Source organism: Malurus melanocephalus, unplaced genomic scaffold (assembly GCF_030028575.1).
Source record: "Malurus melanocephalus ecotype Western Australia unplaced genomic scaffold, MMel_1.1 scaffold_274, whole genome shotgun sequence".
NCBI lineage: Eukaryota > Metazoa > Chordata > Aves > Passeriformes > Maluridae > Malurus > Malurus melanocephalus.
Window position 1 is genome coordinate 712304 of NW_026623506.1, and position 27463 is coordinate 739766.

The window sequence follows — 27463 nt, forward strand, 5'->3', positions numbered from 1 at the left end:
GACTCTTGCTGCACCTCACACATGACAGTCAGTTCTCACGCTCACACCCTTGTTTCATGTCTCTCAGGCAGATTCAACTCTCTCCAAATAATTCCTGGATTAAAAGTGCAGGCTCATGCTCATCCACTGCTCCACACCTCTTGTTTCTTGTGCAGAAGGAATGAAGCTCAATAAACTGTACAACATGCTGAGCTCAATAAACTGTGTAACAACTCAGCATTACCCAAAAATAGGCCAGGTGTGAAGAGAACCAGAATTCCCTGAAGCTAAACTGCATGTTCATGCAATGGAACACCTTTCTTTATCATACCCTGCAGTGCTGTAGGGGCTTTAAAAAAAATGAAAAAAATAAAAAGAGAACTTTTGGTTTTGGAAAATGATAGATCAAGATCAATAAGAGCATTAAACATGGATCATGGTAACAAGGAACCAGTGGAAGTTTATGGCCACTCAATCCACTTAACTCTGCCAAAGCCATAAAGTATTACTGGGGTTATAAATTGTTGAGCTGAGCCTGCAGTTTTAAAATGTTATCCAAAATCAATTGCCCCCCTTTCCCAATTAGACCATTAGTTATCCACAACTTCATTAAATAATAAGCCAGCGGTTCACATCTGCTTGGGAGCACAGTCAGGCTTGAGCTGTTTCCCTGGCTACTCGAGCTGCATCCATGTCTTTTATCATTACTGTGAATGTGGGTAAGAAAGCAAAAAACTGTGCTGGAAATGAAATGAAGTTCTCCTCCCACTGCCCGAAGCACATAAATCTTCTCAGCTAATGGTGCCACAGAATGGGTCTGATTGACTGCAGCATGGGGTCAGGGATGCTCCAGGAATGTGGGGTCAAGCCCCATGTACCACTGACCTTTGGGAGGAGGTGTRTGTGTCACTGCAGCCCCCCCAAATCTGCTGCTCAGAACCCATGGAAAGCCATTAGTATCTATSTCCACACGGCTCTGACAGCCCCTGCAGACCCTCTGCTTGGCCCCGTTGCTATGCCAGCAGCTGTGGGAGGAGCTGTGCTGTTCAGAAGGCCCAAAAGTATGGGAAACTCAGCTGGGGTCAGTGGTCACAGGTCACCAGTGGGGACATGGCTCCTGTCTGAGGTCAGCTCCATCCTTTCTCTCCATGGGACAGAGCCACCACATGYAAGGGGGAAGATGAGCCTGTGAAATACGGGCCAGGAGAAGAGGAAGAGAATATCTAGGGCACACCAACCCTGGGACAGCAGGTCACTGCAGAGCGTGGCTCTCACCAGACATTCCCTGGTGTCCTGGGCATGTCCCTGCTGTGCCAGTGGGCTGCCTTGTCTGGGTACAGCCTGGAAGAGCATTTGGCAGTGTAGTGGTGGTGGGGTATTGAATGCTAGGGTGAGGATGGACACCAGCCTGATATCAACCTGCTTCRCCTTTTTTCTGCCAGTGGGATCACCAGGAGTCAGGATACAACACAGGCCACACTTTAAACATTAAAACTAACAAATAAATACAGCCAGCAATGCTGACAGAACTTATTTTCTTCTCACACCAGTTTTATCTTRTTGACTCTCCTGGGAAATCAGAGATGTTTCTCCTGGGTCTGCAACGTCAACAACAACTACATCAAGCATTTTGCACTCATTGTTTCAACCATTTGACTGCACTGTTGCTCCAGACAAGAGGCCAATGATTTGCATTCCTGTAGCTGAGCACAGGGTGATAGATGACCAGGTTGCTGTTTTCAGATGCACCAAGTGCCCAGCTGTGTGATGCATACAGCAGCAGTACTACTGGACAGCAAGAAATTAGGCTGGGAACAGAAACATGGGAATCAAGAATACTAATTTAAAGCCATTCTCAACTACACTCCTCCTAAACTAGTTTATTTTGGCTGCTTGTAGCTTGTCCACTGGTGTCCAACAGATGACTCTACCACACTGGAGTCACCTTTTATGATGAGCATGTTGAAGGGCATCATGAAAGCAACTGCTCTGTAAAGAAACTGAGGAAGAGCTGAATTTGATGACTGAAACACAGTGTTACATGAGTATTTTTACCTGGTTTTTAGCACTATCCTCCACATTTTCAGGACAGAACAAAGTACATCAGTGCCACAGCAGAGCCACCTTACCCAGAGTCGGGAGAGCAGGGACCAGYAGACCTCACACAGAGATGGGAAAGSAGGCACCAGCAGATCTTCAAACAGCTTTTTTCCTTGCTCTCACCTCTGTGTTACATGTGTAAAATAAAAGTGGGCATAAAACCTTCACATTAACATCACTCAAAGCCCAGCTCTACTCTCTCACTGTTCTTTCCTCTGGAGCACATCCCATCCTCCTGTGTGCAGTTATTTATATTTCCTCACGCTGTTGTACTTAACACCCCCCAAGCAGAACACTCCCAGCAGGACCTCTGTGCACAACACTGCTTTTAACCTACCATCATAATGACCATAATTTACTGCCATTGTATTTCTACCCCCCCTCAATGTTAAACATTAACCTTGGGCCCACTATTGAYTGCAGAAGGCATCTGCTGCAATCATATGGGAAACACTGGGCATTATTTGGCTCTTCAGGAGATGGAGGCATACAGAGGTCCATGCTGTGYTGTTTAGGGGAAGAGCAGAAAATGTCTGTGCATAGCCAGTTTTAAATTCAGCCTTTAAATTGAGCTTTCATAACTTCTGCTTCCAAAGCTTGGCGCAGCAAAGCACTAAATCTTTTCCACAGSCATAGGATTCAGAAAGCACAGAAGTTTCCTTGATGATCAACCTTGTTAGTTCCAAGGATCTATTCTTTCCGAGTCCTCATTGTGTGGCAAGAAGAAAGAAAAAAATGAGTTCTTGGAAGTAAAAACCCTCCTTCTGTTCAGGTTTGAATAAAGAAAGGGTCACTGCCCCTGAAGGCTTGCCTCTYTCTTTTCCTTTTCTTAGACCACATAAATAGAAGAGTAACACCAGCCCATGAGCTGAATACATCAGGTTCTGATCATACACCAAAGCTTTTGCRACACATGAAACTCATATTTGCTGTCACGTGCGCAGGGTGTCACGTACACGTTAATCCTACMCAGGATTGAAGGGGCAGTTTCTTGTCTTTCTGTGGTGTGTACCTCTCTTTCCATAATCCCTGAACAGCACTCTGCCCTTGGAAGGAAAATCTGAGAATGTTTTGAACTTTTTTTAACCTGCAAATTGAAGGCTGKTGGTAGGATTAGTAGGTACTGATGGGAGAAGTACTAACAAGTGGGAATCCTGAAAAACAGTCTCCTTTTCCTTTGTCTTCAAAAGCCCTGACAGGCCTCCCTCTCCCTGCTTTTATCTCACCCAAATTTACCAGCAAAATCCYTCCCAGCAAGTCATCCACAGCTTCCACCTTTCTTTTACTTTTTTGGTGTTTTGAAACACCTACCACGAATAAAAGCAAGGTAAATCTAATTGGCTCATCCTCCTCTCCTTCYCCATACAGCTCACAGTAACAGACCGGAATTATCTCAAAACAACTTCCTTCATGTGAGTGCATCCAGCARYTTGCATGTGGGGTCTCCCATCCCTRTTAATCACACTTGGGATCATTTAAATATCCTGTGATGGTTCTGTTTGCAGACCCAAACAATTTACTGTTAGAGCAGACAAAATCTCATTGTTCCCCCATGCAATATGAAATGCAAATTATTCTACTTTTTTGGGGATGGAAGGGGACATTAAATATTATCTAATTCCAGGGATGGAGCATCCACAACTTCTCTGGGCAGCCTGTGCCTGAGCCTCACCACCCTCAATGTAAAGAATTTCTTCCTAGCAGCTAAACTAAATCTGTATCTACCATCTTTCAATTTAAAACCATTCCCCCTTSTCCCATCAACACATGCCCTTGTAAAGTCCCTCTTCAGCTCTCTTGTAGCTCTTCAGGTACTGGCAGGCTGCTCTAAGGTCTCCCTGGAGCCTTCTCTTCTTCAGGTTGAACAACTCCAACTCTCTCAGCCTGTTTTCACTGGAGAAATGCTGCAGCCCTCTTGAGCACTTGTGGCCTATCCTGGACTCACTTCAGCAGGTCCACATCCTTCTTATGCTGGGGACCCCAGAGCTGGATGCAGTCAGGGTTTCACCAGAAAAGAGGAACAGAATCCCCTCCCTCATGTGGTCTCTTTCTTCTGTACCCTCTGGTGAATATATTCAGTTTAATCACAACGTCCCTTCTCTGTTCTTTTTCTCTTCTGTCTTGCCAGCTTTATATCACTGTGCTTTTTTTTTTTTTTTTGGAGAAAAGTGAAGCAAAAGGCATTAAATATGTTTGCCTTCTCTAGGTCATCTGTAGCACTCCTGTTCCTCATTAGGTAATGGGCTTATGCCTGCTGCTGTCTTTCTCTTACTTTACTGTATTTATAGCACCTTTCTCCTTGTTTCCTAACACTCCACACTGGTTGTAATTCATTTAGCACGGAAACCTTTCTGCCCTACATGCTTATTTTATTCCTTGATCTCATCCTCAGTAATGTGACCTCATTCTCCTTTTTTAAATTATTCTTCTGGGACTCTCCTATCCTTACCCTACCCTCTGGCTRTCCACAGTGTGTGGAGGTGGATCTTCTACCGTGAGCAACATCCCCTGGCTCAGATTTTTGCACCCATGAGGTTAGCTCCTCATGCTGGGCCTGCTGAGAAAACTTTGTCAAGATGTGGGAATTTATTCAAACAGCAAGGCTTTATCCAGCACACAACACTTAGGTTATTCCAAATCCTTCCAGTACCCACAAGTGGGGGATATGCCTCATAAAGAGGATGAGGGCAGTGGTTGTCCCCCTTCACTCAGTTCTGSTGAGGTCACACCTTGAATCYTGGATTCAGTTTTGAGCCATTCACAGCAAAAAGATATTGAGGTGTTGGAGAAACTCCAGAGAAGGAAAAAGGGGCTGGGGAAGGAGAACAAGTTTTATGAGAAGCAGCTGAGGGWACTGGAGGTGTTTAGCCCAGAGAAAAAGGGGCTTAGGAGGAACTTCTCACTCTCTACAACTCCCTGAAAGGAGGCTGCAGTGAGGTGSGGCTCAGCCTTTTCTCCCAGATAACAAGTGACAGGAAAAAAGCAAATATCTTCAGGTTGCACCAGGGGAAATTTCTTCACTGTGAGGGTGGTCAGGCACTGGAATAGGCTCCCTAGGGCAGTGGTGAAATCACCATCCATGAATCACCACACCATGCAAGTGTTCAAATGTGTGTGGATGTGGCACTTGGGGACGTGATTTGGTGCTGAGCATGGTGTGTTGAGTTAACACTTAGACTTGATGATMTTAAGGTCTTTTCCARCTTAATGTTTCTATCATCCTGTATYRGGGATACGCCAAATGAGATCCTCTGTTGCTGACACGTTGTGACAGCAAAGGATGGGAAATGCTGGGCCTCAATCCCACCAGCAAAGCACAAGGGAGCATCCAGAGAGAGGTGATCAGGGCATTACAGGAAAGTAGAAAAGTCTCTGCCCCCAACCGGTGAGGAAAACCATATTTGCCTTCCAGTTTTCATGTCTGAGGGATATCTTAATGTCAACTAGACACTTGGTTTTATTTTGCAGCAGGAATGAGCATTTGYCTGTGCAATTAATTGCAATTAAAAGGATGCAGATCTGCCTCGCTCCGCTACTCCTCCCTGCTCATGCAGGAACCAACACTTCTCAAAGCCACCTCTGTAAAAACTGCAGTGAGTTAATGTAACACTGGCAGAAGTGAGGCTGTAAAAAATATGTTTAAAACTTTGAAATAGATAYGTCCTCTGGCAAATTCATCTGACAAAGAGAGCCCCATAGTACAGATAACTGCAACAGTACAGGGAGCTTGGTGTGTGTGCAGTCTGTGTGTGCTGCAAAAGGGGGATGTCAGAGCAAGAGTCTCACTCAAATTTGATTTGCTGGAGATATGAGGGGGTTGTAGCCTTACCTGCTCTCTCCTCAATGCTCAGCAGCTCCCACCTGAAGTCCCTGCAGTGTTCTGCCATGCCCAGCAGCAGCTGAAATGCCTTGGGCCCCTTTCATGTAACCTTAGAGGGAATGGCCCCTGGAAACACTGGTAAGGGAATAATTAAAAAAAAAAATCAGCTAAAGAGCTGATCACAGCCCCAGTACAAGCAGGACACAAAGGAGAGCTGATTGCAGCCCTCCAGGTAAGGTATCAAAGACTTTCTCTGTCCAGTCTGGGTTTGGTGAAAACTAGAGTGATTCTGCTAAGACTTGACTCAGTCTCTCCAGGTGGACTTCTTCCACAATACAAGGTGTTCAATAATTTGCAAAATGCTTGTAATTGCATTGATACATTCTGCTGTGCTGGCCATGGGTGTTATTTGGGAAGTACCTCAATCCCAGTGCCTACTCAAAATGTTTCCTTGCTGAAATTGCAAGGACTCAGCACTCAGAAGCTGAGGGAAGGGAAAGTAGTTGTGATTTCTGAACCAGGGTATTTTATTTCAGGGCACCCAGAGGAAAACAGCTTCAGAGAGCCCTGTCTCTGTCACTAGAAACCACAGTTAGTGCAGGGCTGAGAACAGAAATCAACAACACTCATGGACCCCACTTCCAACCTTCCTAGATGAAAACCTCATTCTAAAATATTTTAAAYATGAGTTTTTATAACACTCACTTAACACGTATATGTCTGGCTACTGTGGTGTGTTGAAGCATCAGTTTTAATATCACAGCACCACTCTCCCACTGACATGTCCCTAAATGATCTCAAACCTCTCTTYATCCAGAGAAGGTTGAGGTTTTATGCCTTAAGGCCTTAAATTCAGATAAACTCCAAGGTGTTTCCCAAAGTCAGCCTGGAGCCTGTGGGGGAGAACAGCAGGGCTGGTTATTTTTCAGCCCACAGCTGATCCAGGCCCTGGGTGCTGCCTGTCTCACCCAGTGAGACCTTGGGTGAACCAGCTTGGCCCCACCAGCGACCGTATCAGGTTGTGTGAATGCAATCTAAATTCAGCAGGCAGCCCTAATTAATGCTCCTTATGTTTATTTGACTCACCAGAGATACGCATCGACCTGAGTAGTAAATCTCATCGTTGCATAGGAACTACAGGGATCAGTTCCTTTCCAAATGTGTCCTGGATAGAGCCCAAGCTATCTAATGCTGTGGGGAAAACACATATTGAGTGTCAAATAAAAGCAGCAGCAGCTCTGCAACAAATGGCAACTTCCTCCTGGAAGAGTCAAAGATGGCTGGGACTGCTGATGGTTTTAAATGTACTTTCAGATTATTAATAGAGACGATTTAAAATAGTTCCTCTCACTCCAGTTCCTGCTTTAACTCATACCCAACTGTTAAACATACTGTGGCTGCTCYTGCTAATACACTCTCTAACAAATCACAGCCATGCATAGGTTTCCTTTCAGTATTTCCAATTTACTCTTTAATGGGAGACAAATGTGTCTTATTTGCTGACTGCTTAATGAGTCTAAAAAGAATTTCCAGGCATGCAGTGGGATGGTGCTTATTAGAGCTGCTTGCCAATTGTTTTATTTGCTTAAATCTGTGGCYATAGGATATTCACTGGCCCTAGATGCTGGACTAGCTGGTGCAACACTAACATGTAAATCAGTATWTCATGCAAAAGAAATAAAAAATTTGGTGGCAATGTTCCCATTTAGACTTGACAAGAGTCAGAAACCAACATATTGAACTGACAAGATGTACATGTAAATAGYTGCTTTGCTCATGTAGTTGTAGTTGTAGGATAAGTAATTGCTGTCTGGCTTCCCGTTGTAGAATTGCACTGAGTAGCTGATCCTGGCAACTTCAGGTCTGTTGAATTTCATGCTCTTGGGGTTTGCTATTGATTATTCAGAGGGACTCTTTGTTTTGGTAGCCATGCAAAGGAAACATGCCTCTTTGTGGATTTGTACATGTATTTTGGGATTGGAGGGGGTTTTTTTAACCATTTTTCCTAAGTGCGACAACTCCACCAGGAAACGTTTCCAAGCAAAGACCTCCTGACATAAATATTTATACTATCACCTGCCTTTCCACCTGCTCCCAGCAACTGGGTCAGAGGTGGGAAACATGGATTAAGGGCTGGGGACAAGGGGAAATGCAGCAGGGGGAGAAGCTGAGAGGGCTGAGCCTGAGTCAAGGGTACCTGGGGCGTGAGAACGGCTGGAGGAGTTGAGGGAGGGCAAGGAATGGAGTCATGGGCAGGGGATTTGTAAAAAAATAACACAAAATATTTAATTTTGGCTAGGATGGGAGCAGGCTTTCACTGGCAAATCTCTTGGTGCCCATCACTCTTCCTCCACAAAGGAAGGGTGGTTTGTGGGTGCTGGGTTTGTGAGGGCTGTGGGTGCAGACGCTGCAAAATGCCTTTGGCAACAAAGAGCCAGATGCAGTGAGTTTGATCAGAGTCAGATGGGGTTTGGGGGAATAAAGCACCCCAAAAGAGGTGGTCATTGGAATAGAAACAAAAAGAGAAATTGTACATTGACCCTGAACTCATGTGACCGAAAAAAAGGAATAAATCCCTCATTTTTCCAGCATAAAAACCTATGCAGTTTTTTAGAGACTAAAAGGCCTTAGATCTCACTGCTTTGTCTTTCTTACTGCTAGTAGGGCATTCAGCCTTAAGAAAACCATTAAGGATATGCTTTCTCAGGGTATCTGAGGCTTTTTTACTATTCAATAACAGGAGAAAAAAAATGAATTAATATTATTCTGTTGGTTTCACAMACTGAGAGAGGGGACTTTGGGTTTTTCTTCTTTTAGAAAAGTCTTACTTTTAAGCACTCAGCTATAACAAAATTAGCCACATTTACTGAAGAATAGCCCTGTTAGTGTGCCGCATGYATTTGAAATATAGAGGAGCACCAGATGAAAACCAGCAGTGTGAAATCAGTGCACCAAGAGAAAAAGGCAAGGATCAGATCAGACCCTCTGGGGCTGGCTGCTGGCAAGCCTGCAGCCTGTGTGTGCTCTCCCCTCTACTCCCAGTGCCCTTGATTTCTCAGGCTGCTTTGAAAGACAAAAAGAAAGTTGGTAATCATACACCGACAGATGGTTCCTTGGTTAGTTACTCTTTATTTAGATGGAAACAACTGCGATTCATCAGCTTTTTCTTTTTTTTTTATAGCTACATTATGGTGAACTTTCAACTCCTAATCTATTTCTATGAAGTATTTTGTGGCAAGTGTCTATTAATAACAAACCTTGGGCTGACTGGAAATTTCCTGTTCTATATTCATATTCCAGTTTTTGAGATGTTTTCCCCAATTTTGTTTCACTTTTCAATGACAACTATCTAGAATTTTTTTTCAGTGAATGTCATATYAAAGATATTGCTTACATGCCTATAAATAGAACTTAGATACCCCTTTCTTATTCTTGGGCTTTCTTTCTTTACCTTAATTATCAATTGATTGCTAATGAACTGCCTTTTATTATAACTGTTAATAATATATTATATTATTATAACTGTTCATAGTATAATAATATATTATTATAACTGTTTTTTATTTTGATCATGATTTATTTTGATTGATTATTTTGGGGAAATATGCTTGTAGCACCTTCCTAGGCATATCAGACATAAGCTGTATCTGTGAACAGTCCTTTTGAATGGTATTTTTGAGAATTTTGTATGCATTTWAAGTTAAGAATGTCCCAAAAGAACTTTGCTAGATGGAAGCCTGAAACAAAGATTTGGAATGATTGGCTGAAAGTTGATTGGCTGTCTGCAATAAATAGAAAAAACCTTGTGTTACAGTCCTGCTCATGCCTAGAAGTTCATTTTCCTTTTGACCCTTTTGGGTTGATGTAGGATTTCACWGCACATCTTAGATCCAAGTGAACAGCAATTTCTCCAAGATTTACTAATTAAAGGAAAATCCTGTTTAAAAAAAAAAAATCCAAACAAGAGATTCAGATTCTTTGGGAGCTTTTGTTTCATGTTTCCTACCATCCATCATTACAGGCCTGCACCAGAATTACTGAGTGCAAACAAACTTGTAGATGAACTAGGGTCCAAGTTTTCTTTTACAAACATGAGGGAGACTTTACCTGATACATTTTTTTCCAGAAGCACAAACTCAAATATCAGAATTATTCACTTTTCCAAGTATTAAAATGGGTTGAATTAAAAAAAGATTACTACCTCAATCTTTCAAAAAKACATTAAAATATTTTAGATTTGAAAACCAGAAGGGGACCATCTCTATGCTTAGTTACCATAAAGCACTTAATGCATTTGTGGCTATTAATTTTTTTAAGAATTCATCTGAATTTTGTGGGGGAAAATCTCAGGGAACTCAAATGGTCAATTTAATGTCTTTCACTCTAAAAGAATCTGATCCAAGTCTGCTCTAAATTATTTTATATTTGGACCTGATCTACCTCAAAACCAGTCCATAGCTGACCATTTTCAGGTCACTCAGTACTATGCAAGTTCAACTTCTTGGAAATTCTTTCCCTTTACGCATGCTATTAACACAATCAATTTTTTTTGCCTCAAGGTTCATTCTGTAACAGGCAAAGTGAGAGGAGGGTATACCACAGGATATACCACACATGGATATTCCACACTGCTGGTCTTTTAGACAAAAGCTGTGTACACTGATTTCCCAGGAGGAATKGCATGCTGGCAGGAGATGGGATCATGGACATGAACAACTCACTTTCTTGAAAACTGCAGTCTTTCTCATCTCCCTTTGCCAAAAAGCTGTCTTCTTATTGATAAACCAGCAGGCAACTGGGCATTCCCTCTGTTGTTTTATCCTCAGTTCACCTGTCTGGACTCATTCTTGTTCAAGTGCTGTGGAAAGGCATAGGGATGAGGCATAGGGATGAGGCATAGGGTTGAGTTTTTGCATGGAGAAAGAAGATGCCATGAGAAGAGGCAGAGGGAGGTCCCTTAGACAAACCTATCCAACAACCTGGACTAGCTATTTCAAAGGTTCATTCTGTGCATGTTCTCCTTGCAGGAGAGCTTGGAGCAGCCAGGACTGTTGACCTTCTCCAGCTCCTCATGGTGAGAAATGGTCACATCCCCAGCACTCAGCTTCTAGATTTGCCTTGCAGGCACCTCCCTTCCCCTGACTCCATGGATCCTCCAGCTGCCCTCCTCTTCTTCCCATCTTTGGCACTGATCTGAAACCCCCATGGGTCATGCAGTGGGCAATGAGATTAAGACTAGGATTTGTAAAGATGATGCTTTTTTAGAGAGCTTAATAGGCCAGATGCTCAGCTGAGGATCAGGCCATCTGTCTGTTAYAGCCCTACCTGTACAACAGGTTATTGCTAAGAGAAAGAAGCTCCAAAACCCAGGGACATGGGGTCCTCCTGACACAAAAAACTTGGAAGAGAAAATGGCAGATTATGTTCCTGGCTGATATAGGCACTGGTAAGAGGGGGATAAGCCCAAGTGCATGTACAGCAAAGGACTTCTTTGCTCTTCCAACAGATATTAAGGAGCTCAAGAGCCAGTAAGAACCATAATAGTGCTCATTTTAAAACCCTTTGCACTACAGAGTGGAGTGGAGTGAATTGAGCCCCCCCCAGAAATGAGAGTCAGGCCCAGTCCCCAAAGCCAGCTGCTGCTTTAGTGCAGTGATCTGTCTCCATACTCCCTGATAAGCACTCTATGCCCCATGACTTATAATAAAAGGGAACGATGGTCCCTGAACAAACCCAGAGAAGAGGTATTGATTTGCAAATAGTTTAAAAGAATATTCAAGGGTCATGAGCTGACCCTTTTTCAGCTCTGACATTTTATATCAGGGGGGATCCCATTGAGATGGGAATTCATATCCTAGACATTGTTTTGTCCTGTTTCATAAATAAGTTGAATAGCTTAATTGATTGACACCCACTGCACTTTCCCAGCTTCCTCAGGCTCAAAAGTACACTGCTGTTTTCTGCCATAAATAATATGAACTTTCAATCAGCTGCCAAGCACAAAAAGGAACTGAAAATTCTTCATACAATAGCTGCAATCTGGCATACGAGGAACTGCAGGTCTAAAGGGAGAGCGGCATTTGATGTCACCAGGTATTCATTTTCCTCCTGTGGCACAAATAACATTTTCCTACCAAGATGACCTAAATCCTAAAGAAGCAATACCCAGGGGCCCCTGCAAGGAGGAAGACCACTTTGTCCTGGTGTTTATGTGTGGATTAAGAAATTGTGGTTTACAATACTGTGAACACAACATGGAGCCACATGCTGGACCACCAATTCCAGTCCCTTGTAAGTGTTGGTACAGCATCCCTTCATCCCTCTCCCATTCTGAACCAACTTCATCTCAACCTGAGTAACCTTGTTCACCCCCAAGCTCCCCATTTGTCCCCAGTTCTCACTCCTCTGATTATCACAAACCTYCTCCTAATTTTCAGTCTATGCTTATTTGTGTTTAACTGAGACCAATCTGTTCTATGGCAAGTTCATTATTTTACTTAAATAGTTCTTTTCCTCCCTGAATATTTAGTCCCCAATGGATTTTGTGTTCATTTCTCCTCCTCATTCTTGGTTTCACTAAGGGAAATGAGCTACACACGTTACATCTCTTATTTTTAAGACCATTTAATGGCCTTGTCAACAATTCTGGTGACTTTTGGAGAGCTCYTGACTAAGATATAGCCCACACTTTCAAAAAAGGAGTATGAAAGTGTTGAGGACTTCCTCTTCAGGAAGGAAGGCGTGGATGTAAGCACTTACCTTCAGTTGCCTAAGCTGGAAAATGTTAGCTTCTGTCCTCCCTGTGCTTTAATTTCCTCATCTGTAAAACAGAAAGAACAACACAGACCTCAAAGGGGAGTAATTAAGTTTTCCAAAGTGCTCCAAGATCTTAAAGTGAAAAGTTCAGTTCTAAAAGTGAAGCTCTTTGTCTGTTGTTCTTTACTTGTTACTTCTTAAGCAGCACAAACCCTGGAGAGAGGGCACTGAGCCAGACTAAAGCCAAAATCAGTTCCTCCCTTGATTACAGTGGGAACCCTTCATGCAAAAGGTTTCATAAGGGGTGACAGGCATCTGTTGCTAAGACAGAGCAATAAACACCAAGAGAGAAAGAATACTCACTGAAACCATTGCAAGGCCAAGGGAGAAGATCAGTGGTTTTTCTTTAGGAATAGCAGCAAAGAGTTAAATCTATATTTCTTTCTTTGCTTCAGAAGAAATTTCTCCAAGGATAAGCACTATACGCACCCTCATCTGTAATTAATAAATGTTTGGAAGGACACTTTCCCACTCAACATATGAAATTATAGATGATCCCTTAATTCCCCAGACATTTGCAAGCCTTGTCTTGTCAGAATTGAATTTACTACAGCTGATTACCCTGAGAATGCACTGACCTTCTTAGCTCCTGCTGTGGTCTTTATTTTTTCCATGGCAGATAATATGGGGACCAGAAACTGGGGACTTGGTAGTAGGGATTATGTGATACTAATGAGACAAAGCTTATTGTTGATGTTAACTGTTATTACCACTAAAAAAAGTGCAGGACTCCAGACAGATGGACTTCACTTTGTTACACCAGGAGGGAGCGAATGCATTTTGACAGTAGCAGCATCTATTTAAAATCTGGACCACATCTGGTGCCTCTMTGTAGCAGACCATATCTGATCAATCAGAATTATGGCTCTTCAGTCTCCAGACGAGTTAGAAGAAATTCATTATCTGTTTTGAAGCCTGATTCTCTTTTATCTATTAAAAAAAAATGTCATTGGACCCATTTAGCTACTGAAAGAAAAAAAAAAAAAAGATAGTAATTAAACTAACTAGCAAGCTCCACATCTGAAGATATGATTAATTCTTTGAAACACAGTGCATGTAGGTACTTGGCTCATGCTAGGCTTCAGTCAACAGTTTCTTAGCTGATGAAATAGATAGCCTAGTACTTATCTCCATTTCTGGTTAATTCATAAACTCTTGGAAATACCCACATGGATTTCTCCAAACTCTGTCAGAAGTCAATATTTGTTTTTCAGTCACATTTAGCCCCTGGGYATGGGGTTTGAGAGACACCACCTTGAGGACAGCAATGGGCCTTCTGCTCCCAAGGATGTCACCCCTCTCCCGTGCATCCCCTTCTGGACCAGCAGTTTTGAATGCTGAAAACTGACACTAAATGCTGTTARTTCTTCCATGTGAGGTCTGCTGAACCCAAGAGAGGTGGTGAGACCCCGGGCTTGCAAACAAGCAAAAGCAGAATGCAAAAAGATCTTTTTCTGGATCACTTCAATTTCTGTATTTTTTTCTGATTACAGAGTTTCTTCTTGCCTTTGCTGATGAACACAATCGTTCAAGTAGAACTCAGCCTCTGAAGCTCTTSTCCCTGTTTCTGTCCTTACCATATTTTGAGACCACAGTTCAGAAAGTAGCCTTGTGAAAGCAATTGACTTATAGCTCATTCATTCACAACTTCTTGAGGACAACTTGAATTAAAAGATAAAGAATTTTATAGGTATTATAGCTAAAGTTAGTGAGAGGATGGGGAAACACGGGTTTTACATTCAAAAGTATAACTGTGGAAAAACAAGTTAAAAGGCTCATCGGCATTTGTGAAATATTCCTCAAAATGCTTTGTCAAATTGTTATTTTTAATTCATGCTAATGAAACCCAGGGAAATTATCTACTTTTTTGAGTGAGGTGGAGGCAGTGACTGCAACTTTCCAGAGGAGCATCAGGTGTGCAAAGGAGACCAAGGCTGGCATTAATTTYTTCTGTAGCAGTGATAGCTCAGCAGCAAGTGATTTTGACTGCTTGTTGATCACGTCCAGATGGGTAAAGTACAAAATGAGGTTATAATAGCTGCCTGCCTCAATGCTAAACCACCCTCAAAATTAGGTGGGGCRGCTCCAAAGCCATTTATCCACCATGGGCACAGGACTGTCATGGGAAAATTGACTCAGGATGATATATATCAAAATCTCCTGCTGGCAGTAGTAACTCCTCTGGAATTTCTACAAATCATGGATGACAATTTTCTAACCAAGAAATAAAAGCTAATGGTAACTAAGATGGAAATGATTATGTTTGATCCCTGTCTGAGTCAGTTAAAAACACACAATATTTCAAGACAGCCAGGTTCACAAAGCTGAATCAAGTACAAGCCTGGTGTAAGGAAGGACTGCAGACTAAACGTGATGCCTGCAATGAGTAGTTAAAAATTATTTAGCTAGATGGAAAAAGAACCAAATAACAACAAAACCAGACTAAAACAGTAAGCAAGGAAGCATGGTTCCAAAAATCTAGAATAGAAAAGGATGCAAAATAAGAACAATAATGGGTGGCTGTTTAGAAGACAGATGTTGTAAACACTGAAAATACATCCTGGAGCTATACAAAATTAATAAGGAAGCAAAGGGATGCAAGGAAATACATATGGACAAAAAAAAAAAAGACAGTAAGGAGCAGATGTTTGAGTCCGTTGGGACCAAGAGTAACCCTACTAATACTAAAAGCCCATGAATAGTAAAAGCACCAGAACAGTCAGTAATAATGAAAAAAAATCCGTAGTGTTTAACAAATGTGTCCCTTTCCTGCCCAGGATTAAACCAGATATGTTCATACCATAAGGAAAGAATTAATATCTTCTACTCAAGCCATAATCAAAATGGAAGAAAACCAGTCACTACTAAAATAATTTTTTAACAACCAGATACGTGGCACCAGGACTACTAAAAGTGCAGGTTAGGAAGTTTCTCTGGATGCTGCTTTTAGTAACTCAGGCACAGCAGTGGCAGAAACATGAGAGAAAGCAAATACTATTGCAATGTTTGGACATGGTAAAGGAAATGATCAAACAAGTATAAATCTGTCATCCTGGCACTCACCAAGGGTTGYAATAACAGAAAATTTTTACAACATTCAACTACGAAAGAATTCAAGGAGGTACTCTAAATATTTTGCGATTTATGGAAAACAGAGCTTCTAAAAGTTGCTGATATAATCACTGCCAAAGAGAGAGACAGATAAGACCTGTTGCTTTCATTTGTTCTCATCTCCAGAAAATATGAGAAATACTCCCCATATTCCCAAAGTAAGAAATATTTGGGGTTTAGAAAAATACAACACAAAGTCCAGACTTASTTTTTTTTGAAAAAACACTTGTTATCAAACTCAGAAGCATAAAGGAGGTCCTAATTAGGGCTTGTACCCTAATTAAAAATTTGACCTAATTTTTAATTTAAAACTACCAGCTGTAATCTGTAAAATTGTATTTAGTTGTAGTGATGAAATAATAGTTTTTTGTCAGGATTATATTTTAAGAATGGTTTAAAGCTTTAAGGCAGTGCAATCCAAAACACCTGTAGACACCCAGCTGMTACAAAATACTCTTCTCCTCTCTATTTTTACATAAGCTTCAGGAATTAACATCTGCACAAAGAAATAAAGAATTTGTGAAAGAAGTGGAAGAGAAACAGCCAATTCCATCTCATTTCCACCCRAGTCAGAAACAGGCATAAAGCATGGTCTCCATAAATAACTGAAATGCTTCTTCCTCTTCTTTTTTCAGTCTGTCATTTCTTTGCTGAAATAAGGCACATCAATTCCTTGAGGTGAAGAGATAAATTGGCTTTTTGTCCTGAACTTTCTGAAATAAGCCCCAGTCCCAGATGGAGTATGCAATGGCAGGTTACCGAGTTCAGGGAATGACTAGGGCTCCTGTTGCCGATTGCTTTGTGCCGTTATTTCTGCATTTCCCAACAGCCCTTTTACCATATGGAGATGAAACTCACTTTCAATCTCTGAACCATGACACCTGCTTTAAAACTAGGTAACTTGAGGGGTGCGATTGAGATCCAAGATTAGGACATGGGGCCACAGCAAAGTGCCCAAATGCCTACTGTGGTCAGTGGAAAAGRAATCAAAGKGRTCTGAGAGATCTGGATAGCTWTTTTCCTGTAGAAGACACTCACTGTTACCAGCAGGTTAAGTTCCACACAGGCCCCTTTAACATCTAATTTTTTCAGAGAAATTGATCCAATRTTTTGCAGCAGGAAAACAGAGCCCTCTTTTCCAAGGAAATGCTTCAATATTTGTTTTTTTTCCCATAAAATTTCTCCCCAGGGCCATAGAGAAGGCATTGCTTGCTGCTTTTAAGCCAACSTTCTTTTAAAGACCCCATAGCTCTTCAGCTTTATGTAAACTTCTCTGTTTCACAGCTCTGTCTTTTCAAATCCTGATGTATGATAGGTGCAGCTGCACCAAGATTTTTGCAAGTGCCATTCAAAAATTAGTAAAACCGAAGTTTGGCATTGATATATCTCTGCTTTTAGTTCTCTATGAGATTTTATTCCTCCTTTATTTTACTCCTCCTCCTTACTTCTAGATGTGCCCATTGACTCTTGAAGGAGGGAAAAGGACAGCCTTCTCCCAAATGCTGTGTGTGCCATTCCACCTCCAGCTGGGAAATGACAGGATTCGAGCCAGACTTTCATGGGTGCAAATCCCTTGTACCAAGATTGCCCTTCTCAGACAGACAAACCACAGCCACCTCTGTCCTGCAGCAGAGAGCTTGGAAATGACAAGCAGTTTTTGCTCAGGTCACCCTGAGCCATAACCTTCGGTGTGAAATCCCCCACTTTCAGGAACAGAGTGGGAGGTGCATGGCATGAGAACGCCTGAGGGAAGGAGGCACATTTGCACCACATCTCTGATCATCAAGATATGCTGCCAAGAGACTGTTTATGGGTACTCAGTTATCGCATTATGGTTTGCAATATTCCAAAATACAGTATTAAAATAAAGACCCCAAACTAGACAATGCCCCGCAGCACCAACTCTGATGGTAGAAACAGGTTTTCCACACCTGCCAACTTCACACCCGAACCCACGTCTGTTTAATAAACAGRAGCGGGAATAAAAAATACCAACTCTGGAGTTTCATCAACATTAGAGTAAACTTGTTATTATGTCAACAATCAGCTATTTCTGCTTGATAACTGTCACGCACATCCACATGAGAACATTTGAGTTATTCTTATTTGGGACAAGGACATGATACAGGTGTATACTAATTTTAAAAGCAATCAGATAGCCTGACATGGATTGCTTTAAAAGGACTCTCACGGTGGAATTCAGGCACAAAGTTATCTTGTTCATACATGTGGTGTCAGCACACTTTCATCCCTGATTGAGTTAGAATTTTAAAGTTAATTACATYAGTTAGACAAGATGAGGAGATTTTTAAGTGTGCTGACAGTCTTTTAGGTTTGCAAGCCATGAAAAATGCCAGTGATTAGCACCTTACAACCTCCTGATCTTTATCCCTGACAATTTTTTCCAAAGTCTTGTATTTTAGATTCTTTAGGTATTCTAGAGCYCTACCTAATGTTCCCATTTTAACGTTGTTCACTCATCTTCTGCACATGCCAAGCTTTACAAAGCTTGTTGACTTACTTAGCAGTACAGCTTTGTAAGATCCAAGACTCTTGTCATTATAAGGTTTACAATGAAAATATTCCCTGAAGGAAAAAGAAAATACTACTTCTTTTTTCTTTCATTTCACTGAAATACTGCATTTCAATTAATTTGGTTTTAAAAATTAAKAAACACAAAATTTTAACAGTTTTTATGGTTCTAACCAGAAGGAAACAAACCCCAAACATATTAAAGTGAGATGCTTAGCTGAACCAAGAATGCTACAAAGCATTATAGTCCTAATTCCTAACACCAAGTAAAAATTCAGGATGGTGGCAGGAGTTAAGGCTTTTCCAGCTGATTATTACACATTTCAGTAATCTGAGAACTTTAATAAACCTAGCCCAAACCCTTCRACTGTTAAATCAGCCTAAAAAAGAGAACTCCCTTGCTGGGGTCCCCACAGAAGCACCGTCTGCCATCAGCTGTGGACATGTCCTGCTGGGTCCCAGCACTGCCAGGACGTGCTCTCCTTTCAACACCAGCCAAATCCATTTGTGTCACACACATTGCCTGCCCAAGACCATCCCCTTTCCACCCCTGTGCCCATTTGGCAGGGCCCCCAGCCCTTCCTCCAGCCCATGCTCCTGTCACACACACAGATTGCAGCCTGAGCACCACTTTGGCACCTCAAACACACAACACCTGTTTTGAAGGTTAACAGATAGTGACAAGTATAATCACAGCTTCTGCTGAAGTTTTAGCCTGCCAGACAGCCAATTATGCTATTATTTTCAATAGTTTTTTCTCCCCACACACATAACCCATCACTTTTGCAAGGCAGTGCCACAGGCAGCTGCAACATTCTCCATTTGTGAAAGGTGGTCACCTTTCCTTAGACTCCTTCCCAATAGCCAGCAGCTCTCATTGCTACTCCCCACCATGCCATAGCATTTTTCTGGGACCTTGCTCCTCAAAGGTCATGGTACTAGGATGCCCCARCAGATTTTCCCACCTTATGTCCAACAGGAGAGGTTATGTCTGGAGCTCTGTCCTCACTTTTCACCTTTTGGGGCCCTGGGGTCTGTGGCCAAGAGAGTCAYGAGCTGTCCCAGTTGTGGTCGAGCTGCAGGACTGGGATTGGAGYTGGGGTCACTGCCAGGGCAGGAGGGGGAGGCTCACATATCCTTGTCTGAAGTTCCCACGACCATAAAGTTCCTCATAATCTCAGCGCAGGGGCTTTCATTTGTCAGTGAGCATGCTTTGACAGAGGTCTTCTCCTYGGGCAGGCAGCTGGGCTCATCTCTTCTGCAGGGAATACAGGGGGAAAAGATTTAAAAATGGGACTGTAGCAACACCCCCAGCTCCCCCCATCCCCTACAAGGCACTGTTCACGTGTTCAGTCCTACAGCCTCAGTGGGGACAAAGCTCCTGGCCATTACAATGTGCACAAAAACACTGTGCTGAACCTTCATATTTTCAGCATTTAGGCTTCCAAAAACTTCAGACCAGAAACAACTATTCATTTTTCAGTGCACCATTTTGATTTCATCTTGGCACAGAGAGGAGAGACCAAACTTTCTCCTTCCTTTCCTTGAAGAAGGTCTAAARATACCTATAACACATCCAAGGTCCACTTCAAGGTCCATCTGTCTCCCCAACCCTTCTGGCCTGAGCTGGGCAGTACAAACACCAAGTGAGGGCTCTTTCTTCAGGATGCTTAACATACTCTGCAATTGTATCCCAAGGGCAAAAAACAAATATTGGGCCTGGTAGATGTAATGTGGAAGGACAGAGGGAAAAACAGGTTGTTATTTCTCACAAAACAGGGGCACACAACTTTTTTTAAAGACTTTTCTTTCCAATTAAACTGAAAAAGAAAGGCAGCTTTAATTATTCATTCGAGGGGTCATGGATTCTGTCACCCAAAAGAAAGTAAATATAGCAGCATGGAAAATGCTGCCATGATGAGATGACAGAGTCTACAGAACTCTCCAGTGAAATCCATTGCTTTTTTCCACTGGAGTTGATGTGTTTTCTGTAGGACTACACAAAATAGAAAGCCCTGTCCYCATCCCATGAGTGGGGACAACAGCCATGTTCAGCAGTTTTGCAGGTGGTGACAGGGACAACACTGGCATTTTTGTTGGGGAAAGTCAGAGGCTCAGGATGTAACTAGAAAAAAATTACCTTACTGGTGTTTATGACGCACCAGCATAGGAAAACTCAAAGGACTATTTCCAACAAGGTGGGAAGGATGGGTAGGGAATAAGGCTTTTTTCTTTGCTGGCTTCCCAGCTACCTGAGATGCAGATAAGCATGGCATTCTCCTAGTTTTGGGGAAGGTAATATTTCCCCTGTAACTTTCTGCAAAGTACCAGTTTGGGGGAATCCACAATTTYTCTGCAGATCAGAAGGTGATGGCAGCACAATTTCCAGCAGCCTCCCTTACTTGCTCTAAGTTAAGAAAGTTCACAGACCTGCACAGAGAGGGTAACCATGGGGACATGGACGTGGAGCTGTCAAATGCCAAAACTTGTGCCAGCTTTTCCTGACTTAAGGCTGCATCAGGGATAGTTGGAGGCATCATATCCCAGAAGACAGAGGGKCTTGGCACGAGAAATGGAACTGAGGAGATAAACAGCTGTCAACAACAAGCCCAGATCTCACCTGCCCTGTGCAATGAGAGGGCTGGAAAAGAGCAAGGGGAACAGGAAGGTGAGATCAGCTCCTGTGCATTCCAGGGTGGCCTCATGGAGCAATTGGCTTCAGGAGATGGGAGATCAGCCGGTCCAAATCCATCTCCCACCTGGACCACGGGGTGGGAGAGGAGTCACAGCACATTCCCAGAATCATAGATGGTGGCTGTCTGACAGGGAGGGTCACAGAAGCTCACCTGCTTCTGGTGTGGGACTTACACCCCTCCACACGATAAAATGTGGGCCACTATTGTGAGTGCCAGGAAACCAGAACAGCTCAGCAAAACAGCCTGCAGGAGGGAGGAGGTTATTTAAAGGGTGTTTGCCCAGGCTCTGCACCAGCAATGCTGACAACCCTACTGGGGGGAGCAGTACGAGGTGAGGAGTTAAGTGCCAAGTTCTCATCAGCCTTTTCCAACCACAACACTGGTGCTAAATTTAAACAAAATCTGTTCCCGTCCATTCTGCCTGCTGTGCTCTTCCCTGTCACACGCAAGGCGACCTGAACCTGATACACTCCCCCAGGCATTTATTTATTTATTTTCACCCTGTTCACCTGGAGATCACCCATCCCTCCAAAACATCCCATGACCTCTGGAGCAGACAGAGTGCCAGGGCACCCAACCACAGCATGGGAAAGGACAGAATAATGCAATGAATTTTGCTGATGAGGTGCATTCACAGTCTYCAGAAATTGTTAAGGACCTGTGGGTTGTCCAGCTCTCAGGTAGCTTAGGAACCATGGGGGTGCCTTCTCCACTAAGGCTTACACTCAAACCAAAGCTGTTCCCAAAGAGAGGATAACCCCACAAACACTATTTTTTTTTGAGTGCAGATCTCCTTGGCAAATATTTTTTCTGAGAGAGGAGAGACAGAGGCAATATCTGCTCAGATATATTGCCTATCTCCTGTGTCCTCAGCTGCAGGACAGGTCAGTGAAGAGCAATGAAACACCATATCAGCTGAGCCTGAGCTATTAAATTCAAACCAGTGATGCCACATGAGTTTTCCCCGTATCATATAATCAAATAAAACTGAAATTTCCATTGCTGCACATCCTGCACTAATGCCGTTGGAATGACGTGTAGGATAACACCAGGAAAGTTACTGCTGCAAAGTAAGCACCCAGGGTGTGCAGTTTRCACACTGCATGGGTAGGGGGTTATTATCTATTTTATACATTTCTTTTGTCCTGTATCAGAAGCAGAACTTTTGAGAAAATGTCTATTTGCATACTGACTATAATAACACTGACAGTTAAAATTTTGTGTGCTATACTGCTAATTGGATACCAAAAAAGCCCAAAACAGGAAGAACACCAGTAACAAAAACATGGAGCATGTCCTTAGCAGAAGGAAGAGACAAAACACACCTRTATTCCACAGTGGTATCCAAAATTTTATCATTTGGCAAAGAAAAAATATTGTCCTGGACACAGCAGTTTTGAATGAAGTCCAAGATGGGTGGGTAGGAAAATGCCAGGCCCTTTTATTTTTTCTTCAAAAATTTCTGAAAGGAAATAATAATTTACAAAAGCTTTCTCACTAGTAAAAGAAACAGGAAAAAAAAGGGAAAAGGAAAAGGAAAAGGAAAAGGAAAAGGAAAAGGAAAAGGAAAAGGAAAAGGAAAAGGAAAAGAAAAAGGAAAAGGAAAAGGAAAAGGAAAAGGAAAAGGAAAAGGAAAAGGAAAAGGAAAAGGAAAAGGAAAAGGAAAAGGAAAAGGAAAAGGAAAAGNGAAAAGGAAAAGGAAAAGGAAAAGGAAAAGGAAAAGGAAAAGGAAAAGGAAAAGGAAAAGGAAAAGGAAAAGGAAAAGGAAAAGGAAAAGGAAAAAAATTCTAACTACATATGATCCTGCCAAAGTAAGTTTTGCAATTACTAACCCAGGAGAGACCTGGACTGTGAGTTGAATTTCCCAGTGTTTAATTAATTAAAGTAATACATAACAGCATTAAAGAATTTGTTGGTTTTGTCATGACCTGACATAGAACCTGTGACCAAACTACCAGGACTTTCCTGTGTCTGGTCCTGTCGTGCTGGGACTTGGTTTTTATTAAGTAATTCTACACAGTCTGCACATGATCTCCAAACAAAGCCAAGGTTGTGAGCACCCAGTGCCACTGAGCACACCCCCCCTGATATTCCCAACAACTTCCAAATATATAGGTGGCCCAGACCCTTCCCCAAGGATGATGTCATTTCAGGACTCATCTAGTTTAGATGTTTACATTTTAAAATAAAGAGAAAATTTCCTTTTCCTTATTTTTCTTTAGAGTCTGACTATTCTCATAAACAAGGGGGAAGTCTGGTAGGATTTTAAAAAAACCTCCTCCTGCATGGTATTTAAGGTTTGAAAAYCAGAAGGTGAGACTCTTTGGARCTACACAGRCAAGTRTATAGAGAATCTCTCTGATAGCTGGGCCAAATGTCTTCTGCATTTCTGCTTAGCTGAAACTAATCAGCTAAATAATTACTGATTAATGCTGGTTAATGCTGAACCACTCTGTGTGAACCTCCARATGACCTACAGCACCTTCACAAGGCACATGACCAAAGCCTTCACCCCCGAACAACCWGGAAGAAGGCTCATATTTCTGATTCAATATCTGTTTTTGCCACAGTGGATAAATGATTTCTGCAATACAGACTTGGAGACAGCTCTGCTGATGATGACTTGTCAACAGGGTAGCAGAAAGGCAAGGGCATCAGCCTTTCAGTCGCTSTGTATGGAAATGTGGATGGATTTCTGGGCAGTTGCTCAAGCCCAAATACCAGCTCTGCACTGCATTTGGAGCACCAGATAAATAAACTTGCACCACTTATGAGTAATCAAAAATGGTGGACCAGAGGGAGCTCTCTCCTCAGGCCTTCAGGAAAGGGTCACAGCTGAGCTGAGAGCAGAGACTTCTCCCTGACACACAACTGAGAGCACTCCCACACCACTGAGTCATTCCCTATCCCCGGGAAAGCTGAATCCATGCCTGGTGACCTCTCAGGACGAGGTGACCCCAGCATGGGAGGCAGCAGGGGGAGAGCATCCACTTTCTCGACTCATCACCACACAGTACTTTGTACCACAAAGCAGCAGTGTGGGAGACACCAGCTTTGTTCTGAAGTGGAGCATCTTCCCCAGTGCCCAGCCATGACTCTGCAGTGCCAGGCCTTCCCACAGCCACTCTCCACAAGGACACCACGTATGCATTCATTTTAAATATAGAGAGGTGATCCACTCCTCCACCACTGTGCAGCTCAGTGATGTTTAGCCAATTAGATTGATCTGAGCGTCCTAAGTGGGATATAGTCAGCATTTAAGTAGATCATTGACAAAAATAGAAAATCAGAAGGACCCAGGAGCTATTTTGGTCTAGCCTTTGACTGTAAATGGTGTGGCTGATAGCTGAGACGACTGGCTCCATTACGAGTAAAATCCCCATCTAGAGTAAACAGATGAACTGTCTCAAATAGACCAGCTTCTGTTTTTACATTTTGAAAAGCCTTCTCCTATGAGAAGTACTCTTAACAAGGTTGCAATGCCTTATCCCAAGGTCCCTTACAAGTGAAACAATTAACCCCTACTCTCACCAAATACCTTTTCTCTTTCAAGTGTATCCAGTTATTGATGTACACAACTGTTCCCAGATGATGCCTTTTCATTCTGAACAACAATACCCATATATGAAAATACAGCTCATATCTTCAAGTGATGTCAGRGGGCTCAGTTTCCAGTTGATAAGGTTGCTGCACTAAACACGTTTTGGAATGCAATATCCAGCCTCTGATCTCTGACTGCCTTAATATTTTCTTCCCACTGTAGCATTTGAGTAATGTTAATGGTCTTTTTTTTTGAACAGCCAACACCTGTGAGAGGGAGAGAAGTGGTATTATCTGTTTTACAGAGGGTCTCTGTTAGCAGAAACAAGCAAAGGTCAAGTTTATCTGCAATATCTACAGCCTAACCAGAAATAGTTCTTCTGGGTTCTATGAAAGGGTACTAAAAAGGTAAGAAATTTGGTCAAAATATTTCTTGAACACTAAACTTTCCCTGGCAGTAGGAGAATGCTTAATCCAGGGAAAAAAAAAAAAAGAAACAACAAAACAAACCACCAACACAAATCCCATATGGTGGAAGTTCAGTTAAAACACTAAAATAGAAAGCATTTTTCCCAGCTGTGAGGATAACCTTACCATGATCTCCCAAAAATGGGGTCCTTCAGTCCTTCAAGGGTTTTAATACAAACTCATTTGGGAGCTCTGAGTTGATACAAAATGCTGTCGTATGGTTGAACCCCTGTAGGAGGTCAGGCTGAAGGAACATCCCAATCCCTTCCAGCCTTAAAATCCATGACAGATCAGTGTCTTTCAYATGGATAGTTCTTGCTCCGAGCAGACACTGAATTATTTCATCATTTAAGTGTTTGCTGTTGGCTCTGATAGGGTTCGCTGCTCCCACCAGGCTGCTTTCCAGCTCTTTATCTTCAGGAGAATGCCCTGCTGGTAAAGGCTGACATGAGCTTTGTCTTCCAGACACCATTTTATTATAAAAAGCACCAGATCCAGTAATGGACTGACAATCCAAGATAAGAGAGWGGCAGAATATCAGTTTACAGCCTCTTGCTCAAGACAGGCACATCCCAAAACACTAACAGAACACATGGACAGAATGTCCACMTTGCTACAACATGCCAAGGATTCTCAAGTCTACCTGCCTGGAAAATTTCCAACAGTAGCTGGGATGCCAGAATTGTGCTCTGGTAGATGACTCCTCCTAATATGTCACCTTGTGATGACACTTCCTAATATGTCTCTTGTGGAGGAACCTATTAGAGTTCAGCCTAATTGCAAAATCATGGAATAATTTAGGTTGGAAGGCACCTCTGRAGACCCCTACATCAACCYTTGCTTGGAATAGGGTCACTTTCAGAGCTGTCTGCTCCACTTTTAAGTATCTTCAAGGATGGAGAGTTTCCAAACAGAAACTACTGAAAGAAGAGCCAYAAGTAAGGGAAACAAACTCTTCTTRCTAGTGGTAGAGGGTAGAGCAAGAGGCAGGAATAAAGTGTAGCAGAAGAAGTTCACAGTTGCAGTTCAGAAGGATCAAATTGGCAGCTTTGGGATCTGTAACTGGAGAGGGGGTTGAAACTCTACCTTTGGAGGTTTCCAAGAGTAGGTGACACCAAGGTTGTGCTGGCCTCCCTTCTTCAGGCCTGCTTTGAATAGAGGTTGGATTAAAGATCTCCAGAAGTCTCTGTGTCTGTGATTCTGTAAACAGATTGCTCAATGGATCAATCAATCAATGGAAGACAACATAGTTTTTGTAAAGYTGTACCTCAAAAATCTATCAGATCTTTTGGAAGGATTGCCAGCCATGAGGGACAAAACAGTTGGGTTGATTCACTGCCCTTGAGTTTTAAAAAACATTAACAGCTGGTGAAGTCTCCAAAGAAATTACTGTCATGGACTATTACACACTCATACCAGATTAAAACATTGGAAGTTAAAAGAAGAATAAATTATTGTTTGAATGCACACCTACAGATATGGGTTCATATTTTTGCATATATATGTACATTCTGACACATATAAAAGAAGAAGAGTTTCTGGAAAGTTCCCCAACACCTTGTAACTTGTGCTGGAATTTCAACTATTTAGCACAATCATAGTAATCGGAAAAGGGAAATGACCAACAATTAATATTAAGTCATGCAAGATTTTCAGATCTAGGCCTGAATGTGAATAATTGTAGGGWGATGGCAGTGAATAACCAGGCAATGAAGCCACAGTTAAAAGTAACTATCAATAAACACAGATTAAGCTATGTGGAAGAAATCATCCTAGCCATACACAGAAAAATAGCTGATGTAATTGTGAATAATTGTCTAAAAATTCCAGGCCAGAGGCTTYGAAAAAGAGAGTGATAGGATTTATCAGAAGAGGGCAGAGAAGAAGATTAAAAGTCCATTGCACACCCTCAAATTTTGTGGATGGAAATGCTGATCAGAGACCTGGAGTGGCATTYRTGTGCCAAGTGCAGCTTGCAAAGARCTGATGGTGGGGTGTGTCCCCGCAGGCTGCTCCATCTCTAAGCTGTCTTTCTCCWGACTCTGGCACAGGTTCCTTGCAAAAAAACAGAACTATGAACAATTCATGCATGTACACACAGATGCCACCCCTGAAGTGTGCAGGGGACAGGACAATTAGCAACCTGACACCACTTAAATGCTTCATTCTGTGATGGCCACATTTCATATATGTGAAAAGGTCCACCAGAAATCCCCCATCTCAGGCTGCAGAGGGAGAGGGAGAGGAGGGAAAAAAGCAAGAAACAAACCTCTGACTCACAGGTGCTCAAGTGTGATAAGAATAAAAGAGAAATGGCTCAACATGAGATGCATCTTTCACACCCACAGGCTCCATGATGGGACTGTAACAACCATGTAGTCTTCAAGTGGCATCAGGAGCA

General features: G+C 42.4%; 1 long non-coding RNA gene across 4 annotated transcripts; it reads right to left on the reverse strand.

Moving 5' to 3' along the window:
• Positions 1–1279: 1279 nt before the first annotated feature.
• LOC130579433 (uncharacterized) lies at positions 1280–27463 on the reverse strand. 4 transcript variants are annotated; one of them, XR_008966001.1, is made up of 8 exons: positions 26149–26244; positions 19324–19616; positions 13426–13645; positions 13019–13150; positions 12659–12719; positions 6986–7090; positions 5909–6034; positions 1280–2204 (listed from the first exon to the last, which is right to left on the reverse strand). It is a non-coding gene; the product is annotated as an uncharacterized LOC130579433 (long non-coding RNA). The 4 variants fall into 4 exon arrangements; XR_008966000.1 differs by lacking the exons at positions 13019–13150; positions 26149–26244 and adding an exon at positions 27343–27463; XR_008965998.1 differs by lacking the exon at positions 13019–13150.